This window comes from Pempheris klunzingeri, chromosome 19 (genome assembly GCF_042242105.1).
Source record: "Pempheris klunzingeri isolate RE-2024b chromosome 19, fPemKlu1.hap1, whole genome shotgun sequence".
In the NCBI taxonomy this organism is placed as follows: Eukaryota; Metazoa; Chordata; class Actinopteri; order Acropomatiformes; family Pempheridae; genus Pempheris; species Pempheris klunzingeri.
The window spans coordinates 9,343,901-9,358,533 of record NC_092030.1 but is presented as its reverse complement, the minus strand read 5'-3'; the positions used below and the strand labels follow the sequence as shown (position 1 = coordinate 9,358,533).

The 14,633-nt window shown below is 39.9% G+C and overlaps 1 protein-coding gene across 1 annotated transcript in view; it reads right to left on the bottom strand.

The window, feature by feature from the left end:
• tln1 (talin 1) overlaps positions 1-14,633 on the bottom strand; it is a 67,013-nt gene that overhangs the window by 52,084 nt on the left and 296 nt on the right. The window contains exon 2 of the mRNA XM_070850052.1: positions 2,059-2,126. The gene's annotated coding sequence lies outside the window, so the exon portion shown is untranslated. The remainder of the gene's footprint in view (positions 1-2,058; positions 2,127-14,633) is intronic.

Genomic DNA, 14,633 nt, shown 5'->3' with positions numbered 1-14,633 from the left:
TTTGGCCACTCTTCTTTGCAGAATTGTCTTAATTCAGCCACATTGGAGGGTTTTCGAGCATGAACGGCCTGTTTAAAGTCATGCTACAGCATCTCAATCGGATTTAAGTCCGGACTTTGACTAGGTCACTCCAAAACCTTCATTTTTTTTTTGAGCTATTCGGAGGTGGACTTGCTGGTGTGCTTCGGATCATTGTCCTGCTGCATAACCCAAGTGCGCTTGTGCTTAAGGTCACGAACTGATGGCCGGACATTCTCCTTCAGGATTTTCTGGTAGAGAGCAGAATTCATGGTTCCATCAATTACGGCAAGTTGTCCAGGTCCTGAAGCAGCAAAGCAGCCCCAGACCATCACACTACCACCACCATGTTTGACTGTCGGTATGATGTTCTTTCTCCGAAATGCTGTGTTAGTTTTACGCCAGATGTAACGGGACACACACCTTCCAAAAAGTTCCACTTTTGTCCCGTCAGTCCACAGAATATTTTCCCAAAAGTGTGGGGGATCATCAAGATGTTTTTTGGCAAATGTGAGATGTGCCTTTGTGTTCTTTTTGGTCAGCAGTGGTTTTTGCCTTGGAACTCTCCCATGGAGGCCATTTTTGCCCAGTGTCTTTCTTATTGTTGAATCATGAACACTGACCTTAACTGAAGCAAGTGAGGCCTGCAGTGCTTTAGATGTTGTTCCAGGTTCTTTTGTGACCTCCTGGATGAGTCGTCGATGCGCTCTTGGAGTCATTTTGGTGGGCCGGCCACCCCTGGGAAGGTTCACCACTGTTCCATGTTATCTCCATTCGTGGATAATGGCTCTCACTGTTGTTCGCTGGAGTCCCAAAGCCTTAGAAATGGCTTTTTAACCCTTTCCAGACTGATAGATGTCAATGGCTATGTTTCTTGTCTGTTCTTGAATTGCTTTAGATAGGGGCATGATGTGTTGCATTTTGAGATTTTTTAGCCTACTTCATATTGTCTATTTAAGTGATTTCTTGATTCTACAGCTCTGGCAGTAATCAGGCCTGGGTGTGGCTAGTGAAATTGAACTCAGCTTTCAAACGTGGTTAATCACAGTTAATTCATGATTTAACAAGGGGGGGCAATTACTTTTTCACATAGGGCCAGGTTGGTTTGGATAGCTTTTTTCCCTTAATAAATGAAATCATCATTTAAAAACTGCTTTTTGTATTTACTCAGGTTATCTTTGTGTGATATTAAAATTTGTTTGATGATCTGTCTGTATCTATCTATCTAGATAATCACGTGCAAATCTTGTCATTTTGGGCTCCAATACTTGAAAGAACTCTGGAGGGTCTGTCAAGTGAGGCAGTGTATTATATGGAGACTGGTAGAAAGAACAGAAAGTAAGCAGGTTTCTTTTTAAAACTGTTTGGAGGTGACATCTTAGCTGCAGGGTGACAGCATGGCATATGATGGCATCAGAGCTCAGAGGGACTGAATGTTACAACACAGCCTCAGCCTCACATCCTGCTGAAACTGTGCCACTATCAATTCCTTCTTCTGTCTGGCTGCTTCCTTGATGATGTGCAACAGGGAGTGGATCAGATCTAAGGATACAGCAATCAAACTGAATGCTGTATTGTAATAATAAACACTGTATTTTCATGGCATATAGTAAGTGCATTCCACCCCCAAGGGTGATTCTTAAGAGTGAAACAAGATCCACAACCACAAAGGCAAACTTAAAATGAATGATTCTAGTTTAACAAGGTCAAAATAAGCTGAGCCAAATGAGCCACAATGATGAGTGACTTATCAATGGCTAGAGTTTGAATAACCTTGTTTGACTTTTTTGTTTAGCAGGACTTTCAATAGTTAAAGCATTTGCACTTTATTAATTTTTTAATTAATTCTTTCTTTTGTTTTCATATTGCTGTGAAAGATTTTTATTTGTAATATTTGACTCAGGTGATCCTACTTTCTAAGGTGAGTGTGAGGACTGAATAAATCTCAGATCAACTGTTGAGAGTGCTTGTTGCTTTCTTGCTACTGACTTTCAATATCCACTCTAATTTAATTTGAAAGACGGTGAGAGAAGAATATACCTGATGTAACCAGTGTTTGGGTGCTAGCCAGATGATGAACTTGATGTGTGGATGATGGTTTCTTCTCTCTGGTTGAAGAAAAAGGAAAAAAAACAGACCAAGTTACATTAATTTTATATTCAGTCAACACTTTTTACGGACATGACAAGAACTCTTTCACCTTCATAACCAATGAAAACACAATTACCAGACCCTCCAGTAATTTGTGGTCTTGCAATTTCAAGCAAATCTCCAAATTATTTGCATGAGATTATAATTGTAAATATGAAGCTACAGCTAGCAGGTAGTTAGCCTAGCATAGCACAAAGACTACAAACAGCTGTCCAGTAATTCTTTCCTGTAGTCAATACTCAAATTCAGAAGCTTCGTTACAAGTTCAAATCATCTGAAGTCAGGTCTTGCCTATATTTTACTGGTTGAGTCTGGATTTGCCTGCAGCAACATTTCTCTCTTGAGACCTCTGACTGTAATCTGCAGAGCTCTCAGGCTGCTGTACACAACAGAGCTTCTGGGTTCTCTCTGTTGGCTATCATCAGAATTTCAGAGATGAAATAATGTCATCATTAGTTTCGAGTGACTTGGACCTAGGATCTTCCTCTATTCTGGAATGGCATGGTTCTTGTGAGATCCCTCTCAGATGTCCTGAAGTAATTTCCTGTTTCAAAAAGCCCTTCAATGCCATAAAAGGGCATTTCAGCCATCTGTATATTCCCAGCCATGATTCATCTGGGAGCAGTGTATCCTGTCTGCAGTGGATGTAAGTGTCACTATCGACAATATTATTAATTAAAGACATTAAGAAGCCCATTTGGGACAAAAAAGCCATGGCACTTTCAACATTCCACTCTTCCTGTTTGCTCAGTATCAAGTCAATGACAAAGAGATAATACTGTTTGAAAAAAGTCTGGAGACTTAAGAAATAGTACTTCTCACTCCACCCTGACTGAAAGAGGAAGTGCTGAGTCACAACAGTAATTACTGCAGTTACTGAGAAATGAGGAAGAGTGCAATAAAGTCCACAGCAGCCAAGCAGTGTTATCAATGGTAATATGCATATAAGCTGCATAAACACCAAGTGGTTCAAAGCATTTTAAGTAAAAATTGCAGTTGTGGTAACAAACCAACATATAACTATGAGACATACTGCATACCATGTACTAGAGTTAGAGCAACTACTGGGTTTCTGAGTCCTATGCAGATATCAGAGCTGGTCGGTTCCTGAAACACCCGGGTTAATGATTTCCTGATTCAGTACAAAGATTTGGCATCTTTGTACTGAATCAGGAATCACGAGTCCTAGGTCTCCATTAACCCGGATCCTATGAGTCCTCTGGCTGCTGCCTCTAAGTACACAAGGCGAGTTAGCAGACTCACCAGAAACACAGCAGACTCAGATGATTCAGACTAAGTAATAAGTTAAATAAGCAATAAACAAGTGGTTAAACACACTGGTGATCGTTAGGTGGCTGATATATTTTATGCACATGCTATGATGATGATTATTATTACAGTGTTTGTCATATGATAGAGCTTTGGCTTTGCTATCTGTTGTTCCCCATCAAGAGGTTGGCAGTTCGATCTCTGGCAAGACACTGAACTGTGTGAAAGAACAGTCTCCTCCAACTTAGATTCCTCCTGTATGAATGATGTGTGAATGGGTAAGTGAGGTGATGTGATTTAACGCTTTGAGTAGCGAAATGACTAGAAAGGCACTATTCAAATACAGACCATTTACCATTTTACCAGTCAAAAGTTTGGACACATCTTCTCATTCAAAGGTTTTTCTCTATTTTTATTATTTTCTACATTGTAGATAAATATTGAAGACATCAAATCTATAAAGAAATGCAATTGGAATTATGCAGTGAACAAAAAAGTGTGAAACAAACAGAATATGTTTTATATTTTGGATTCTTCAAGGTAGCCACCTTTTGCTTTGATGACAGCTTTGCACACTCTTGGCATCTCAATCCCAAAGCTGTCACCAAAGCAAAAGGTGGCTACTACAACTACAAGCCAAGAAAGAAGTAGAACATATCCATTAAGCATATCTTCATCCAAACCACCAGGAGAAACTGTGATATACCTACAGCACTATAGAAGCGGGCAAAAAGAGCCACTGACGACTTCCCAACTGCAAAAGTAACAATATCCACATTACTTCCTCAGTCAGACATTACCCAAAATACTGTATTATCAGCACCAATAACTCAGAGATCTTCAGGGATTGTAGTAATCTCACTTATGTAATTGTGGCACCCTATGGTTAAGTAACTTGTTAGATCATATCCATCTCAATGACAGAGGAACTTTTTGCCAAAGAGACAGCTCTGAACAAAGAACCTCCCCAGGAGCACCAGGGGTACCCCCACCCTTGCCAGGAACAGCAGTGATCAACCCAACAGAAGCAGCAGCATCCCAGCTATCAGCTAATACACCCTCCACACCACCCTGAGCATCTCCACTGGGCCCTTCACGAGCAGCAACTTCCCTGATCACAGCTGTCCTCTCACCAGTAGCAGAAAGAGAGACAAAACCAGGAATTACACACATGAACATTTGAACTTTTGGATTGATGACTATATTAGGCTCGGACCAATGCAAAAACTTTCGATTTGATATGAAGCCTCCAGGCCAGACTGGACAGGTAATAACAAATTTTACTAGTAGGTGTTGTGATGGAAATTTACATGACGGAAGACAAAGAAATGTAAATTCACAGTTTGATCCACCAGGGTGTGTCCCGACCAGACTACAGAAGAAAGAGGTGCTAAAACATTTGGTCTGTCAGGATGCATCCCGACCAGGTATGGGAACAAAGGGGTGTTAAAGTAGCGTCTGATCAACAGGATGTGTATTTGTCTAGCATATTCCAGGTCTACAGGCAAACCCCCAAGTCTACAGGTGAACCCCCATTGTTCTCACCACATAAATAGCAACACTGGGAGAGACTCTGGGAACTCTGTTTCAGAACTGTTAGACTGCGTGACTGTCTCTGTAACAGCTGTTCCTTTTTGCAAAAATAAATGCGCACAAGAACTCCTTGCAGCAGACTTTATCTTTCAGAAATTTCCACGAGAGTATAGACAGCATTATAGCAAATGTAAAAAATGTTGTTAAAAAGATTTTTTTCACACCATACCGGATTTATATATTTTTTCCCTTTAAACTAAGTGAAAAGATTCTACTGATGGAATGACACTCGCAGTGCCTCACACTTTTCCCACTGCTGCGTGCGTTTACTTTACAGCCGACAATGGTTTGGTCAAGGTGAGACGCTGCAAAACAAAGCGCCATCCAGGTGACTGAGGAGAAAGTGTCCTTTTTGGGAACTACCTAGTCACTTTTATTAGTGCATGCTGTCATGTTGATGCTGTCTGAAGTGAACGCTCTGGGGCAACTCTTGTGTAAAAACTACAGGAGCTCAAGGACACAAGCAGTGGCAGTTCTGCACTGCAATTATCTGAGTTAAAGTGAAATGACATTGTCCTAAACCATACATTCGATGAATCAATAAAAGTGAAATATAGTTGTGTTGTATTTTATTGTTTTTTGTTTTTTTTTTTTATCTGTTTTCTTGTTTAAAAGATTAAACATGACAATTTAGACTTTGTTGTTATTTGACAATAGAAAGCATGTCAAATCTGACTTTGGGCAGGTAGATTTCTGAGCCACCTGCTTGACTGGGCAAGTTACCAAAAACCTGGACAGAGAAAAGTCTCTCAGATTACACCAATGCATTTAAAAGCACAAACATCAAAAACATACTAGATAACTGTCTATATACGTGATATGTGCCTGATAAAGATAATATGGATCTGGCCACAAAAGATTTGAATCTCATATTTATGAAATTGGCAAGAGCCCATAATGAAGAGACCAAATCCAAAATCAAACAAAAAAGAAGCAAAGGAGCAAATGTTTGACATCTCAGCAACCTGTCAAACAAGAAACACAATGACACTGAAAATCACACCATGAACACCACACAATTATCAACCAAAGGTTACATACACAGATGACAAATTATTCAAAATCCAAAAAGCAATAGACAAAACCTCTTTTGGGTTACCTGTGGAAAAATAAAAAAGCAAAATGGAGGAGCTATATATACATAAGATAAATATATATCATCCATGCTTAAAGAACTTTCTTAGGTGACTTCACTTGCTATCAGTCCAGTCCATACTTCCACTGGAAAGTGACTGCAGTCAACTGTCATTCTGAGAACAAACATCCTGTCCATCTCCAGCAGTCAGACGCTGTACATTTCAGCCTCTATCTCATGTCCTTCAGGCCTGACCAGACTGCTTTCAAGTCACACTGTCAACCAACAACCAGAGGAATATTACAATAACTTATCTTATTATGCCACAGCAACAAATTTTAGTTTTGCAACTGCTGATAAGCAATGTGATTCTGTACATGCACTGCCTGTAGTATTGCAGACATCAGCTTCTATGTTAAAAACATCCCGTTCAGTTCATTGTAAAAACTCTAATCATAACTAGGGCTGGGTACCAAACTTTAATACTTGAAATGCACCGACTGAATTGCTTTGATAGTAGAAAGTATTGGAAAATGCCTTGTTATTAAGTACCAAATTCAATACATAAAGAGTAAATGTCATCAGTGCCAGTGAGCCAATAAACATGCAGCATGCTTGTTCTAACAATGTTGGTGATTGCCAGTCTAATGTTACACGCTGTAGAGGAATGCAGGAAAAAAACCTCTGCACAGCGTACTACCCTGGCCGGGTGTGTGGTCATTCAACACCGATCCATAACGATCCAGTAAAACATGCCCAGATTGGCCCATTTGGATCAGCTGGGGCATCTAGCTTTTACTGTTCTCTCTCTCACTCTTCATTTTTTTGAAACTCCACTGACTCCTGCTACTAACAAAAGGCAAAAAAAGGCCAAAATTAAGACAAACGAGTAAGTTTCTGACTACAAGCTGAAGCTGACTGCAGCTTCAGACAACACTGTGAGGAAGGAAGACAAAGACCTCTCGGATCCACCTGTCGATCATTAGTAAAATAATAATAATAATAATAATAATTCAACTGGCAGTTATCAGAATCAGCTTTTACTGGCCAAGTATGTGAACAAGCACAAGGGATTTGACTTTGGTTGACTTGCACAGAATCAGAGAAAAAGAACAACAAAGCTGAACAAAGTAAACACTCATTAACCATTTATGGTCTATCTACAGGGTGAAAAGACAGTAGTGCAGCAGTGGAATAGGAGGGAAAATACTCATTTGCTTATTTACTGAACAAGTTGGTTAGCACAATAGAGTAGTACTTGTAATTTTATCCACCGCAATCTGAACCATTGTGTGGATATAGTGTAACTGCATGTTTCACAGAAACCTGTATCACAGATATGCTTTACTGAGGGTAGTGAATTACCAGAAGTAGAACAACAATAACATAATACTCACATCCTGCATTTGACATTTCTCTTAAAGACAACATTTGTTCTCCAACATGGAAAAATAAATTGTGTCTCCTCAGACCACAACTGTCATCTTTTTTTAAGTTTTATACATTTCTGTTGGCAATGACAAATAGGTAAAAGAACACGTCTTCTTATAGAAATGTTGACAGTAAGCAGTGTAGCAGAGGCAAGACAATCTGTGGTGAAGAACAGTTGTGAACATGTTCACAGCGCTACGGGGGATATACAGCTGTTAGCAACCAATGAGCTGTACTGTCTCTGCTCCGAGCCGCACTCAAACATCCTGTGTGATCGTGGCTGTTAACCAGTCCTGCTGCAGCAGAGCAATACTGGCACACCCTGCACCACGAATAACAATAATCTACCTGTACTAGGGCAGGGTATACAAATGGTAGCATATTTACCCATTTTAGTTCTCATGTTTTGCTTTCCAATAAATGCCCTGCTGTCACAAGCCACCTGAGAAAAAGTATGCAGTTATTGCTTGGACATACGGATGTTAAAATCCTGAAAAATGTTGTAGGCCCTGCTAACTTTTTCTTAGCGATGATCTCTGGTCAGTCATTTTCCACACTAGCACCACTTAGCTGCCAAAAGAAGTCTTTCACAGGTGTGTCAAAGCAGAGTAGACAGCTGCAGCTCCTAAAAACAAATTAAGTCTCTATTTGATGAAAGTGGCAAACGACAAAGCACCGACAGTCGTCCTTCTTACAGGGCTCACTACCTGGCACACCTAAATCAAACCGTGCCACCTGTTAATGTTATCGGATGCAGCTGTGTTTATCCTGCTGTGACCAGATGGGGTCATCAAGGTGGCCTAGTGGTCTGCAACACCAACAGCATAACCAAAACATCCCCACGAATTCTAGCATATCAATGTGAAAGCAGCAGCACACCTGTATTTTAACTGCTGTGGCATAATAGCAATGAGCTCGCTCTACAACTTTCATGGTAGTAATCAGCTTCCCCTGTGGGTAGTCACAGTTTCAAAAGGAGAACTGGTGCTGGGATGTGGGAGCTGTCATGCAGTTTGTTACTGTTACACACCAGTAGCAGTGCCAATACTAACATATGCCACCCAAACACATAAATACAGCATGCTGAAGCAATTTAAAAGGAAGTGATCATTTGACCTGGCCTACTTAATTTTACTCTATGCCTCCGAATAGATTTGATCAATATCAAATTACTAAATTAATTATCAAAATAATTGACAATGCAAAACAATGGACACACGCAGCCAACATAACGCGTCAGACATTTCAGCAGTCATGATCTACTAAATGTCTCATGTATCACAACCTAAGTGAGAGAACTTGGTCATGTCTCTTTCCAGAGGGCAGGCTGTGAACATTTGTATCGTTTTTCTCATTGCTTTCCAACTGGAATTTCCTACTATAGTTAAAGAGAAATGCAAACTTATCTCAGTAAACTGAATCTCTGTATATTTTTGCTCAACGCACCATCCAAAGTCCAGCTTAAATACAGTATGTCTGCTTGGGCTCTTTTCACAGTTTTCTGAAATTTTACAGGCCATATAATCAATTAATTGAGAAAATTAACAAAACTTGGTCAACAATCAAAAATAGTTGTTAGTTGCAGTTGTATCAGTACTTTCCCTGACTTCTAATTGTCAAATAATGGTGACCTCCTAAAATAGCGTGACAAAAGCTGCGATCTTCACAGTCTCCCATGGTTGAGGGCATTCACACCTACAAATCTTTGGTAGATTTCTGCAAACAATATGCAGTTTTTTTTGTTTTTTAAATGTCTACTGAAGTAGAGCCAAAAGTAACATTTACATTATATGGAAACATCCAACAACTATTGGAAATAGGCCCCTGAAATACCCCGAATAGACACACAAGTGTGAACAACTCTTGGTATTGTTCCTGCTAGTTTACCGTCACAGCTTCCTAGGACACTTAAAGTACAGAACAGAGCCACATTAATATTAACACCTTCTTCCAATTACAAGTCAAAACGTCCACTGTCATTCATGTATTTGCTGCAGTGTATTATAATTGACCCTTGCTGATGTCAGAACAATTTATTATACTTTTATGAAATCTGCATATTGCTACATCACACAGCAATGTAACTTCAACAGTACATCTGTGTTCATACTATTTATACCATGTGTGCTATTATATCACACATGGCTGCACTAAACTGTTTGATAATCATCAACTGAAGACATACATTGTGTTTTAGCTAGTTTCAAGTTTGTAGGATTTGTATGAGTACCATGAAATTGTATGAGTTGTCTGCATCAATAACTGTGATCAGACAGAGTTGTAAATCCCAAAAATACCCCATATACAATCAGTTTCCTGGGAAAAAATACCCTGTGTTCATTACTTTGACTTTCAAAGTGTTAATAATGATAAGAGATCTACTTCAGTCCAAATATATCATTATTAGGCTCATATCTAAATCTAGAGGTTGAAAGTTAATTTCATTTTGTCACAACCTGAAGTACATTTTTTAGTGTTTGAATTGTAGTTAGGAAACACATGAAGTTGTGAGGGAAATATTGTATGTTTGCATAATGGAGAGTTTTATTGCTATCCTATTGCTATATAAATTACACACAGGTACATATTTAGCAGGGCAACATGAACCCAGACTGTAAAGCTGTTCTGCTGCCTCCAGCCCCGCAGAGGAATTCAACTCTGCATTCCTTTGGAATACCAGCATCAGAACATAGAGACAGAGAAATGGAGAGAGAAGACAGAAGAGAGGCTTTATTCAGTCTCATGTCACTAGCAGCCAGCACAAGAGCTAAATGAAGCCAATCCCAGTGGAATACAGGAATGTGGAGATGAAGAAATTCTGTGGCAGAAGGAAGATAACCGATATCCAATATCAGTATCAGTGCATTGGTGTTGTCTACCACACTCAACAACAGATTCAGCTTCTGGATGAATAAATACACCAGAATGCTTGTAATCATGTCAGTGGTGTTGACAGGTCCAAATCAATTACCAGGATTCACTGGAACCATGAATCAGTGTACATATTGTTTCAGATCTTCCTCAAGGCTCACTTCAAACTTCAGCTTGGAAACTAGCATGGCTTTCTCAAGTCTACCATTGTAAAAGTAAAATAATAGTCAAACATCAAAATCAATAGCTTCTTAGAAGTATCTGATTTGTCCAAACAGCTTTGCTGCTTCATGTGCCCTTTAAATTAAGTGCACATTGAGTCCTGGTCTGACTGAACTCCCCAGGCATCTGACACAGGCTTGGGAATTGGCTCAAGTCTAAAACAAATAATTTCTTGTGCTGGAGGAGTGGCAGCACATGTTGTCTTGACCAAATATGGCTGAGTGAAAACACTACACTCTGATCTCTGCAGCACATTGGAATGAAAAGCAGGTTTCCTTAACTGGTGTGAGAGTAAGCCATGATACAACACACTGACATCTATCCAACAGAGCTTTACCGCTGTCTGTCCATTAGACTACCACACATTGAGGCAGGGATGAGAGATTTATGACAGAGATGAGATAATGATTGTTTATACTGAAACAGAACATGTAATCTGCTGGTTTAACTTCATACACCAAAGCAATATCCATGACTGAAGTAGAACCTGACTGAACCATGCAGAAACCATGCTGTTTGCATGCCACACTATGTCAGTTCCTAGCAGGCAGTAGCCTGGCTATTCAAACCAGAGGCACATTTCTTTGTGCCAGTCAGCAAGTGATTGTGCTGTAGACAGATTTTGCAACAGACAGAATGCCGAAGCATCACTGCAGATTGCACTGTCCAGCTCCGCGCCACGCCACTTCTTGACTGAAGAGACCAGCTGGTTAACATGGGTGATGTGAGGAAGTGGGCAGCGATGTTGTAAATGTTATGTATAATAAATCGCCAAAATAATGGGAAAAAGAGCTACTTTCATGATGTTGATGCTGGGCCTGTGAAAATATTCATGCAGCCAGTAAAACTCTGATCTAATGGCCAAGTGAGCCAGTGGGGAAAGAATGATACATTGAGCCCTAATTGTTCTCATGCAAAGTGACAAAAAAGGGGTGTGATAAATGAGAAGCCTTGCAGACAGGGCCAAACCCTTGCTCCATCCTCACCTCCATATCGGCTTGAAGTGGGTGTAAATGTTAGCCTCAGAAAGCTACAGAATTGGTTAGAAACAGTCCAGACCAATCCAAGGTCAGAAAGGTGTGTGGGGTGGGGGGCTCTGGAGCTATTTGACCATCTGACAAGCAGCTCTCATGGAGAACACTGGCACATTTATTAATACATACTGTAACATCATACATGAGGAGAATGGCTGTGAGGCCTTTTCTTTACTATGCAATCAAACAGAATAAGTTTGACAGCAAGACTACTAAAACTAACTAAAAAACTGAAATAAAATTTGATTTAAACATTATTCAGTCAAAAAAATGTTTTATTGCAAGTAAAATAAATGTGTGATTAAAATATGTTAATGCAATCCAAAAGTTTTGTTAACAAATCAAAAAGGTTTGTTTGCAAATCGAAAAGTTGAATCCAAAAGTTTTGCTTTTGTTGAGCTGAATCTTGTGGGCGCGACCTACGCTGAAAGATGTAAGACACAGTCAAATCAAGTTTCCAGTGGAGACGTGGCTTACATCTTTCAGCATAGGTCCCACCCACAAGATCAAGCTCAACAAAACTGCAAAACCTCCGGAGTCGAAACATTTGGATTTACAAAGAAAAGCATTAATACATTTTCAATCACAAAATGTACTTACTTGGAATAAAACATTTTTTGATGGCACGGTCAGTAGTTTTGCTCTCAAATCTGTTTTTTGATTCACAAAATGGAAGGTTTTGCACTCAAACGTATTCTGTTTGATTGCAAAAAGTAACTTTACGAACGTCCAGCTGCCAGCAGCCAGAGTTAAAGAATCTGGTATGGCCGATGTTTACTTCCACCTGTCACTTTGTGTCCCTTCACATACTGTGCAAACAAAATCATGAATGATTACAATGCATTTTGGGTAAGATGTGCTCCTCCTTTAGCAAGAATCACGCTGAGCACATCAGCCTCAAATATGCTGAACTGGTTCAAGTGCTGTATTTAGAAACAAGAACGGATAGAGAGAGCAGTGTTTCCTGTGTATTCATTTGGTAGCAAAGCACTGCCGCTGCATAATTATGAGCACCGCTGCTAAAATCTTCCACTTCCTCATTCTCCACATCTTCAGGACATCTACATAGTGTTGCAAACGAGGGGTTAAGCAGGAGTGAAAGAGTTGAGCAGCAGAAAAGTGATGGAAAAGGTTAGCAGCAAGTTGTCAGTCTGGCAGTAAATGCTTCTTGTCAAGACCTTTGTTTTGAAAAGACCAGGTGAGCTGTTTGTTTGTGGCGTGCACAGTTACCTCCCTTTTCACATTTTATCTGAGAAAAATTCAGGAATTTACAATGTCACTTTCACCAGAATATGAAAATACCTGAATGTCATGTGAAAGGATAAGGCTGGTAATGTGCTATATTTTCTTATACTCAACACAGACTATGAAAGGACTCAGAACCGTATTACCTGTGGAGCTAAAGCCTGAGAAATTATTCCTGTTTTTTGACAATTTAAGCATCTTAGTTGTAATTAACAATTATTTCCATGACCAATTAATTTTGATGAATTTTCTATTACAAAATGTCAGAAAATAGTGCAATTGGCCATCACATGTTCACAGCAGTTATTGTGCTCTTATTGTGTGTCCAAATATATTCATTCTTTTTTTTGATCAATCAACTAATTATGTCATCACTGGATTCAACAGCTCTTGTTTCTATTGCCATTTTTTGGTTCACTCAGTTTGTCTTTAAAGACAATTTCATTCAGACATCCAGACTTACTTCTGTCCAACTGAGAATTCAGTAATCATTTACAGTTGCAAACTCTTCGCAGTCAAACTATAATCACAATTCCATCAATTAGGTTCATTCCTCTCTATATAAAGCCACCAAGAGCCGGCTCACTATCGTTACATGCGTGGTGGCCACATGTAAGAAGTCATTTTATTGCAAACGACCGTAGCATGACAAAGATGTACACTGAGGTCTAAGCTGATTAAAAACACATTGTTTTCAGATCGTAATGCATCAAATTCAACAATATGAAACAAAAGACAGCAAAAAGTTGGAACAAAGCAGACTTTGAGCAATGTCATTAATGACCATGGATGTCCGAGTCCAAGATTTGACAGACTTAAGAACTTTAGCCCTGACCTGAGTCTCTGCTGAGACACACCAGGAAGTTGACTACACACTCTGATAAAATCGTGTTATTAGACATCTGGATCATTATGCTGAAACAGCATTATTGTAGTATAATGGGTGAACTACTAGTGGAAAGCTTTTGCAAAGACATGTACAATCCAAAAATGACCATGGAAGTACTATATATGTTTGTAGAAATATGTGAAAATGTCTATAAATTGCATGCAGGCATTCATATCATGTCCTAACACGTAGCAAGCCCTGCAGCATGCATGGATACAAACTGCTATTAGACCTCACAAAGTCTCCCAAACCTGTTCTCAAATACAACTGCTATTTGGGCAGTGTCACCATACAAGTTCCTCCACATCACAGCGGGGTGATCATTCCCAGCCAGAGGCTATCTTTTCTTGCTTGTCTGTCTGCTAACATGCCACCACTGAGAATCATGGGAGCACAACCACAAGTGATGGGTCACAATCTGCTTGTCTTAGCACTGTGGTCTGTGGGGGCCGTGGAGCTGAACGTGCCAGTCTGTAGGAGAAGTGCAGAGGTGGTCTGAACACAAGAACTTCTTCCAAATACGGAACTTTGACAGAGCAGCACCATTTTACCAGAAACAAATGCTCTCGCTCGTTGTGGCGTGGGCGCGCGCGCACACACACACACACACACACACACACACACACTTCGACATTAACGGTTGCCTCATTAAAGTCCCAGACGCCCTAACTTACTCCACGGACGGAAACTTGAACACACCATTGCATGTTTCTTGACGGAGCAGCGTTAAGCCCACTCGTCGCTCAGCTGGGTGTGTGGGGAAAGCCATATTTCAGTCTGTGTGGCGCCTGTCGTCGTTCTTTTTTCTTTTTCTCTGTTAACGAACTTCTGGGTT